The following is a 10,470-nucleotide window of genomic DNA, read 5'->3' as shown; positions in this document are numbered from 1 at the left end:
TTTTTTTTTTGGCTGGGCAATGAGGGTTAAGTGACTTGCTCAGGGTCACACAGCTAATAAGTGTCAAGTGTCTGAGGCTGGATTTGAACTCAGGTCCTCCTGAATCCAAGGCCAGTGTTTTATCCACTGCACCACCTAGCTGCCCCCCTTGTTTGACTTTTTAAAAAAAATACATCTAACTTGAGCTGTGAAAGGTAGATGATCTGCTTCTTTACTATATTTTTTTTGTGTAGCAAGGTCACATATCCATTTACCTTGTACTATAAAATATTGCATAAGGTATTAGACTAAGCTTAATTTCTGCCAGGCTGCTTTCCAATTTTCCAGAAGTTTTTACCAACTAGGGAGTTTCTTTTAAAGTAATTTATGTTTTTTTTTTCATTTTATCCAACACTGGTTTATTGTTTCATAATTTCTGATTCTTCCTTGTCTAATCTGTTTCATTGATTTATATCTCTATTTTAAACCAATACCAGATGGTTTTGATGATTGTTGCTTTATAATGTCTTTTGAGTTCTGGAAGTATTCTTCCTCCACCTTAATCCCTAAATCTTTTCAATATTTCCCTTGATATTCTAGATCTTTTGTTTTTTTAAAAATGGATTTTGTGATTTTGTCTGATTTTATAAAATATCTTATTGATAATATGATTAACAAGTTAAGTTATTGATTAGCAAGATTGTACATTAATTTTGGTACTATTGTCATTTTTATCTCATTGCTCCAGCCCAGCCACAAGCACCGAATATTTCTCCAGCTATTTAGATTATTTATTTCTTTTATGAACTTTTCGTAATTTAATCTGATAAAAAATTTTGTGTGCCTTGGTTTACTAATTTCCAGAATTTTGTGTATCATGTAGTTATTTGGAATAGGATTTCCCTTTCTATTATTGCTTCTTGGATTTTGTCATTATTATAAAAAGATGATTTTTTATTTTTGAGAATTTATTTTGTAGCCTATAACTTTGCTGAAACCATTATCTTTGCTTAATCCTAAGGATTTTACAGTTATTGGATTATCATGTCACCAGCAAAGAGGAATAGGGTTATCTTATCTTTACCTATCTTTAATTTCAAATTCTTGTCTTACTGCTATTTCTAGCATTTCCAGAACTAAATCAAAGTGGGGAAAAGTGCATTCTTGCCTTACTTCTGTGTCTATTGGGAAAGCTTAGTGTATCTCAATTGAGCATGATGCTTGCTTTTGGTTTTAGATGTATATTTTTGTGGTACTTAAAAATATCCCCCTATGCTAATACTTACTAGAGTTGGGTTTTTTGGTGTGTGTTTTGTTTTAGCACAAATGAGTGTTGTACTTTGTCAAACACTCCCTGAAAGTATTAAAATCCTCATGTGGTTTTGGATTTTTTAATGTAATAATTATATTGATTATTTTTGTTATGCTGAACCACTCTTGCATCCCCAGTTAAATCCTACTTGGTCTCGATGAATGATATCTTGAATTAATTGTTTTAGTCTGTTGGACAGCATTACATTGAAAATTTTTGAATTGATATTCATTATTGACATTGGTTTATAGTTCTCTTTGCCCTCATTTTTCCTTAGTTTAGACGTAAAGGGCTCTAATAGGGAGCTTCACTTGCCCCTTTTCATTGAACATCCATCTTTTCATTAATGGTTAGCCTAAAGTTTGCAGATTGTCACCTTGTTTTTCATCTTAATCTTCTTTGCTTTTTAGATCCCATTATTCTGGTCTCTCCTGCAGTTTCTAGTAGGTGAAGAATAGTCTTATTATTGGAATTTCTTTTCCTTTATATTTATATTATATTATTATTATATATTATTATTATAATATATTATTATTATATATTATATTATATTATATTATATTATATTATATTATATTATATTATATTATATTATATTATATTATATTATATTATATTATATTATATTATATTATATTATATTATATATCCTGGTTGCTTGTAAATTTTGTTGTTTGTCATTGGAATTGTTAAACTTACTAACTGTGTATTTTGGTGTCTACATCACAGGACTGGATTCTTTTCCCCCCCTTTCTGTAGGTGATTTGTGGATTTTGTTGATTTGCACTTTATTTTCTGTGCTCAGAATTTAGTTTTCTTGTATTTCTTGCACTGTTCAGGTTTTTTGATGTGACATGTTCTTTTAGGAAAACTATAATCTTTAAGTTATCTTTGACACAGTCTGTCTTCAAGATCAATATATTTTGCTTATATGGAGATGATTTTTTTCTATTAATGTTATTGTCTTTTGCTTTTCTTCCCAAATGGCATTTATTTCTGTGCAATTGCATTCCCAATTGGTTGTTTCCTTTTTGGTTTCTTTGGTGAAGTATACCATCATGGATTCATTTAAAAAAAATTTTAATATTTATTTCTGCTCTTCAAGTCATAAATTCTGCATCCAAAAATCTTATGTCTCTTTTAAACCATTTAGGAAAATTCCACTGTGTTTCCATGCTCTCTTGGGAATCCACAGGGTCCTTTGTCTCCTCAGATGCTCATTTTCTTTTTATCTTTTTTGTTATCATTCAGTTGTTTTAGTCATGTCCAACTCTTTGTGATGCCATTTGGGATTTTCTTGGCAAATATACTACAGTGTTTTGTCATTTCCTTCTCCAGCTCATTTTATAGATAAGGAAATTGAGGTAAACAAGGTTAAGTGACTTGCCCAGAATCACACTGCTAGTAAGTGTCTGAGGCCAGATTTGAGTTCAGGAAGTCATTGAGTCTTTCTGACTCCAGGCCTGGCACTCTATCCACTGCACTACCTAGCTTCTCATCATCTTTATCTTATCTTACAATATTTATTGTTGGAATTCTTGACTCAATATCCTGAGCTAGGGGCAGCTAGGTGGCACAGTGGATAGAGCACTGACCCTGGAGTCAGGAGTACCTGAGTTCAAATCCAGCCTCAGACACTTAACACGTACTAGCTGTGTGACCCTGGGCAAGTCACTTAACCCCAATTGTCTCACTTAAAAAAAATATCTTGAGCTAGAGGTCATATTTCTTTCTATTATTTAATCTCTTCCTTGTTGGTTTATTTGTTCATTTTCAAGGTCTTTAGCTGAGTTTTCTTCTTCATGAGATCTTTGATTATTTATGTATTTTTTTCCCTTACATTGCCCTGTTTGTCTCACTTCCTGACTCTTTCTCCTTTGATGGTGGCTACCTCAGGGGACTGGACTTCAAAACTGTCTCAGACTTCTCCCAATATGGAAAATTCATGAGTCACCAGCTTTGGTCTCTGCCCCCAGTGATTTCTAGGAGGACGGAACTGGCCCCAGCTATATGCTAGTCCCTTTTCCCTCAGGTCTGGTAGACTACCACATATACTGGTATTATACCTTAGTTCCTTCCATGACATAATTCCAGAGCAAACATTCATCTTTTGCTTTTCTCTGATACAGGAAAGGAGGATGTGAGCAGATGGAACAAGCTTATGCATTTTGGTTTTTGTGGCACAGGAAGAAGAAATGTAGAATCAAGTGCTATTGTAAGCCAGGAGTCAGATTGTGCAGCCCTGCAGAATGTGTTAGCCAGTGAGAGAAGGGGTGCTGAGTGAGCAAGTTAGGGGCTGGGAATTAGCTTTCCCTACAGTTAGTTTATTGGGTTTTTACTTTCTTAGGATTCTTGGTGTCTTGCACCGTGGAGAGAGCTGAAATTGCTTTAGCTTTTATACAGAATATCTATTTTAGAGATATTTTAAAAGTCATGAAGATCATAGTTTCTCTAATCCTCCATTTTGTTGGTTATGTTGCAATAATCATCTTAAATGATCTCCCTACCTGAAATCTCTCCCTGCTCCAATCCATTCTCAATTCAATTACCAAAGTAAATTTACTAAAGTACAGGTATGACCACATCAGCACTGTGCTCAATAAACTCAAGAGGTTCCCTATTACCTTCAGGACTGCATATAAAATCCTCTAATTGCCACTTAAAGTCCTTCTCAACCTGGCACCTTCCCATTTGTCCTAAATAGCAGGTGTGGCAATGGACAGAATGTTTGGCCTGGAGTCAGAAACACCCGATTTCAAATCTGGGCTCAGACATGTGACCTTTGCCAAATTACTTAACCCCTGTTTGCCTAAGAGGCAGCTGGGTATCTCAGTGGATAGAGTTCCAGACCTAGAGTGAGGAAGACCTCAGTTCAATCTGACCTCCAAGTTGTTTGTCAAATGCGTCATTTTTACCTGAAACACCCTTAGCCTTACATTTCATCTTACATTTATCTCTCCATTTGCCCCTTAAGATTTCCAAATTTGCTGAAAGTCTAAATGGGTACTTGCTTGAAAATTTATCCTAAGTGGGCAGCTAGGTGGTGCAGTGGATAAAGCACTGGCCCTGGATTCAGGAGGACCTGAATTCAAATCTGAGCTCAGACACTTGACACTTACTACCTGTGTGACCCTGGGCAAGTCACTTAACCCTCATTACCCCGCAAAAGAAAGAAAGAAAGAAAAAGAAAAAAAAGAAAAAAGAAAGAAAAAAGAAAATTTATCCTAAGAAGAACTGTTACTCCCCAACTCTGAGGAGTAGTAGGGTAAGACAGAGACAGATATTTCCCATATACCTATAATTTAGTCCCTCTCACAGAGGCCTTTTGAAGGTGATGGCTGATCTCCTTCCTGTTCTGGAAACAGTTTCTGATTGTGTATACTCAGTCATTACAACTGCTTCTAACTTCAGAGCCTGTGTACTCTATAGAATTGATTTGGAGGCTGGAATTCAGGGCTGGAGCTGCGAATTTGGAAGCCTGTCCCTTGTTGAAACTGGAAAGGTTCATGAGATCACAAAGAAGGAGAGTTTAGAAAAAAAAAGAACAGAAGACGAAGGACTGAGCTGTTCAATATTTATTTTTATTTTTAATACTGGTTATATACAGAGTCAGTTCTGGGCAAAGCTGGGGTTATTTTCACAAGCTCCCATCACATTTTTAATAACTCTCCTTCTTTCTCTTGGCATGGATCTTTCTAAATATTCAATGTCCTTACGTTGGCCTCTGGCTGCTGCCCCCTCTTTAAGCAGAGTGCCTTCAAGACTTTGGTGTCCAGTCCCTTAAGATTCTACTCTTAGGGGCAGGTAGGTGGTGCAGTGATAGAGCACTGGCCCTGGCTTCAGGAGGACCTGAGTTAAAATCTGACCTCAGACACTTGACGCTTCCTAGCTGTGTGACCCTGGGCAAGTCACTTAACCCTCATTGCCTCGCAAAAAAAAATAAAATAAATAAAATAAGATTCTACTCTCTACCTAGTCAATTTGATGAACAAATTTGAATTGTTGTGCTAACAGATAATTAAATTGTGAACCGGAATCTAGAGCCACCAAGACCATCCTTGACAGCAGCCTTCTCAGCAATCTTAGAGAGATCCTCACACTGTAGTCATTTCTTCTAATTGATAAGTCTTTGGCCAAGACCACCATTTCACAGGGTTCCTAGTGCATAATCCTGTCATTTCTGGCTCCACTCTGTACCCTTCAGAGTTATCTACTTCTTCTTCAGTGGCCTTAGTCTCCCTTCACCCTTTCTACCCCTTTATATAGATCTCTTCCCTACACTGGAATGTAAATTCCTTGAGGGCAGGTACTTTCCAGTTTTTATTTTGATGTTGTTGTTGGTATTTTTGCTTTGATTAGTATGATATCTAGCACACAGTTGATGCTTAATAAATGCTTTATCTAATTCTCTGTCTAATACAAACTTCTCATGAGATTAAGTGATTTGCCCAATAATACATAGGAAGTAGCATTAGGATTTAAACCAAGACTCCCAGAGACCCTTTCGAATGTGTCATTCTTCTGAAACTCAACATGCTCCAATGAAGAATTTTATTTTAATGGCACCCTTGATGCCTTAAATCATCTTTCAGAGTAGAATGTAGGACTCTCAGACATGTGCTAGCTGTTTAACCCTGGGCAAGCCATTTAACTTTGCCTCAGTTTCCTCATCTCTACAATGAGCTGGAGAAGGAAATGGCAAAGCACTCCAGTATCTTTGCCAAGAAAACCCTGAATGGGGTTAGGAAGAGTTGGACATGGCTGAACAACAATAGAATTTTACTTCTTCAGCCCCTAGCATGGTGACTAGAACAAAATAGCTGCTTAATAAATGTGTGATTATTGATCCCAGTGACAATGATGGGAATTTCAAGTACAGGACATTTGTGCATAAGAGGAATTCTGATACCACTCCATCAGAGCACACAGATTAAATTAAATTGGGAAAAAAATGTTGGATTTTGCCTTCCCTAAACAAGGAATTCATCCAGAACTTCGTTGTTTCTCAATCAGCTTGAAGTTATTGAAAGCCTCTTGTTCTCTTGTGAGCCTACTGAATGGAGAAGAAAGGATTTTACTGTTGTTAATACTATTCCTTACCTCTATTCTTATTAAAATGAGATAACACAGTAGATCCATAGCACTCCATAAACATCAAAGTAAGATTATGTCAATGGATCATATTCACATATTGTTTAAGGCTTGTAATTGCCTTATCTTATTTGGGATGGATTTAATGTTTTGCCAGGGATCACTTAGCTGGTAAGCTGTTTTAAGTGGGATTAAAACTCAGGTCTTGCTGACTTCAACTATCTCTTGAAAGTGCTTGATTGGAAGCATTCAGTTTATAGGGTACTGAGGAAGAAAGATCTAGACGGTATAAAATGGAGGGATAGAGAAGAGCTAAGTGACCACCATCATTTTTCCTCTCTTTTTCATGCACAAAACCAAATGACTAAGTCCCTGAAATAAAGTGAATGGATGGCCACTCCTTCCCTACCACCCTGACAGCCAGAGAAGGACCTCTCAGTAGATGATGTTCTCTTTCAGTACCAGAGCATCAGAGGAGGGGAAATGGGAAGTAGGTTGGTCTTGGCAAGAGAGAGGGAAAAAAAAAAAAAGAAATTCAAACCCCAGTTTTACCACTTCATGCCTGTGTGATGTTGGGCAAATTACTAAGCCTCTCTGGTACTTCGTTTCCTAGATGTTAAAATCAAAAGTTTGGATTAGATTGCCTCCAAGGTCCCTTGCAGCTCAAAAACTGATGGTCCTAGAACATTTTACATTGGATATAGTGCCATCAGCAACAATTGTACCCCTATGAATAAGTTTCATAGCTGAATGTACTTGGCACAGTAGATACTCAGAAAGTTTTGTTAATGTTCATCATATCAGTCATGATATCATGTCATTCTTTGTGGTCCCATTTTGGGGTTTTCTTGGCAAAGATACTGGAGGGGTTTGCAATTTCCTTCTCCAGCTCATTTTACAGATGAGGAAACTGAGGCACAGACAAGGTTAAGTGACTTGCCCAGGGTCACACATCTAGTAAGTGTCTGAGGCCAGATTTGAATTCAGGAAGTCATTGAGTCTTTTTGCCTCCAGGCCTGGCACTCTATCAATTGTGCCATCTAGTTGCTCATAATCAGAAAGACCTGGGTTTAAATCCATGAACAACTGTCCATGGGGTTTTCATGGCAAAGATACTGGAATGGTTTGCCATTTCCTTCCCCAGCTCATTTTACAGATGAGGAAACTGAAGCAAACAGGGGTTAGTGACTTTCCCAGGGTCACAAAGCTAGGAACTATCTGAAGCTAGATTTGAACTGAGGTCTTCCTGATTCCAAGGCTGGTGCTCCATCCACTGAGCCACCTAACTGCTTGTCAACTGATGGCTTTTCCAGATGAGGCCCAAAGATAGATGAGATGAAAGGTTAACATAAAGCACTACTGTAAGTGAGCACTTCAGTATAAATGCTGGACCATCTGTTTGGGCAATCCTACCTAAGAATGTCCTGACCATTTACTTCTACTTTCTGGATTCCAAACCTCCTGCTGGGTCCATTTGGGAGTGTCTCCCATCTCTGTCACAAGCAATGAACCACTCTTTGTATTGAAACAGGGTCAGGTCCTCCCTTTCTGCCCCTTTCCCTTTCTGGAATGTAAAGCCTCCCTCCATGATTCAAAGGAGATCACCCCTTCTGGAATCTGATACTGTTTCCTCACAGCTGCCAATTATTCAGACTCCCATGAGAAGAAAAAGAGGAAGTATCCCTAGCTCTTAGCTGCTACAGGACCACCAGGGGGTGAGGACAGATAAGCTCCTGTCAACTGGAGCAGATGGAGGCTTCTGCAATTTCACCCCCTCTTATATTAACCCACCCTCTGTCCTTGATTCAACTTCCAAGAGAAATCTGAATAGGCAACTTGGTGGTGGGGAGTTGTGTTTTCAGATCACAAAACTTTAATAGGATGCTGACGGCTGGGGCTCTTCTGCTCTATGACATCTGTACGCATTCCTCCCACCCCCAATTGCTCAGCTTTGCAGCTGGTTGCTCTTGTTCGGGGATGGGGTGGAGGGCAAAGCATCTGTTCTTCCAGCTGCAGAGGGCGGGTGTCATACCAAGTCAGTTTCTATCATTGCTTCCATTGACGGCATTGCTCTTAATTCTGTTTGGCTGTTAGCTAAAGCTTCCCCCAAGGCTGGCCATAAGCACCTTCCCTCCCTAGTTTCAGGCTAGCAGAGCAGTGCCCTCTGGTGCACATTATTTTGAAGTGGACTGTCTTGTAATTTTCTGATTAGAATCCTTGCGTTTTATAGTTGGAAGTTATTGGAGATTGTTCAGTGCACTTTTAAGGGGGTTGATGGTAGTTACTGGTCTTGACATCTCATTTCATGGGTTGGTTGACTTTTGGTGAACACAAAAACCAAAACAAAACAAATAATTTAGTCTGACAAATTGGATTTTCTTTTTTAACTATGGTATCCACTTGTTATTGGTTTCACAGGTAGCAGTGATATGGAGGTACTCTATAATGATAGCAAAAGACAGCAGCAGCCTAGAGAACAGCACTAATGCTAAAGTAGACAGTGTGATATAGTTTTTTCTTTGTTTTTAAATCATAAAAGTATTTTATTTCCAGTTACATTTAAAGATAGTTTTCAACACTTGTTTTCATAAGATTGTTAGTTCCAAATTTTTCTCCCTTTCTCCTTTCCCTCCCCAAGACAGAAAGCAATCTAATATAGGTTATATATGTACAAAGTGTGATATAGTTTAAAAAAAAAACAGGCTCTGGAGTCAGAAGAGGTAAGTTCAAATTCTACCTCTAATGCTTACTTTTACCTGTGTGATGCTGGCTAAGTTATTTAACCTCTGGGCCCATCCATAAAAAGAGGAGAGGTGGAATAAAGGGTAATTCTAAGGAGTTTGGTTAAAATGCCATTTTCCAAAGAGCAAATGATATCGAATGACTTTGTTGTATATAGTTATTGTTTTTATTGTTATTATTATTATTATTATTTAGCCCTTGCTCAGAACCATCACAAACCATCATGCCTTTGAGCCAACAAACATTTATTAAACACTTCCTACATATTAGGCACTGCACTAAGTGCAAACATAGTCCTGGTCTCAAGGAACTTGAGTTCCATTAGGGAAGAAAACATTCAAACGGCTACAATCATCCTTTCCACAGTCAGGGGTGCAGTGCCCAGTGATCAGAAAAAATGGCATAAATTTTTTGGCTCTCCCTTTGTACCAGAGAAGAAATCCGATTATGGTATTAAAAGATAAAATATGTTGAAGCTATGCAATACTATACATATATTTATTTTATGCATTTGAGTTCCTAAACTTTTTTTGTTTCATGGTTTTTGTGTGTCATCTGTGGATTCCTCAAAATTCCCCCCAAAATCCCCATTTAGTTTCTCATGCCAACCCAAGATATATTGAAACCTCAATGGAGAAAGACATAATGTGGGATAACTGCACATATAAACAAGATTTATGCCAAAGGGAAGGCACTGGCAGTGGGAGTGACTGGGAAAGGCCCCTTGCAGAAGGAAGGGATTGAAATGAATTTTGAAACCAGGAAATAGAGATGAGGAGGAAGAACATTCAGAGCTTGAGGGGCAGCCCTGTAAAAAGGCACAGTCAGGAGATAGAGAGTCCTCTGTGTGGAATAGCAAGAAAGTCAGAATTCACTTAGAATAAAAACTGTGTGACCCTGGGCAAGTCACTTAACCCTTTTAACCTCATTTTCTTTAATCAGTTCTTCATTTTGTCTTTGTATCTCTAGCACCTGGTGTGTGGTGCAGTGGATAGAGTAAATAAAGTATTGGACTCAAAAAGCCCTGAGTTCCAATCTGGTATCAGACACTCGATAGGTGTAAGCATGTCATTTAACCTCTGTTTGCCTCAGTTTCCTCATCTGTTGGTATCTAATGGGTATAATAATAGTACCTACCTTCCTGGGTTGAAGCGAGGATCAAATGATATAATTATTGTAAAGTGCTCAACACAGTGCTTGGCACGTAGTAAGTGCTATATAAATGTTAGCTATTATTATTATTAATAAATAAATCTGTTGTATTAAACCAGTCACTTTGTGGAACAGATACTCAAACATTTGGAGGTTTTGGTTTGCTCCTAATTTGAGCCTCTTTAAATTATTCC

The sequence above is a fragment of the Dromiciops gliroides genome, chromosome 4 (assembly GCF_019393635.1).
Source record: "Dromiciops gliroides isolate mDroGli1 chromosome 4, mDroGli1.pri, whole genome shotgun sequence".
In the NCBI taxonomy this organism is placed as follows: domain Eukaryota; kingdom Metazoa; phylum Chordata; class Mammalia; order Microbiotheria; family Microbiotheriidae; genus Dromiciops; species Dromiciops gliroides.
The sequence above is the reverse complement of the archived record's forward strand: the minus strand, read 5'-3'. Positions refer to the sequence as shown.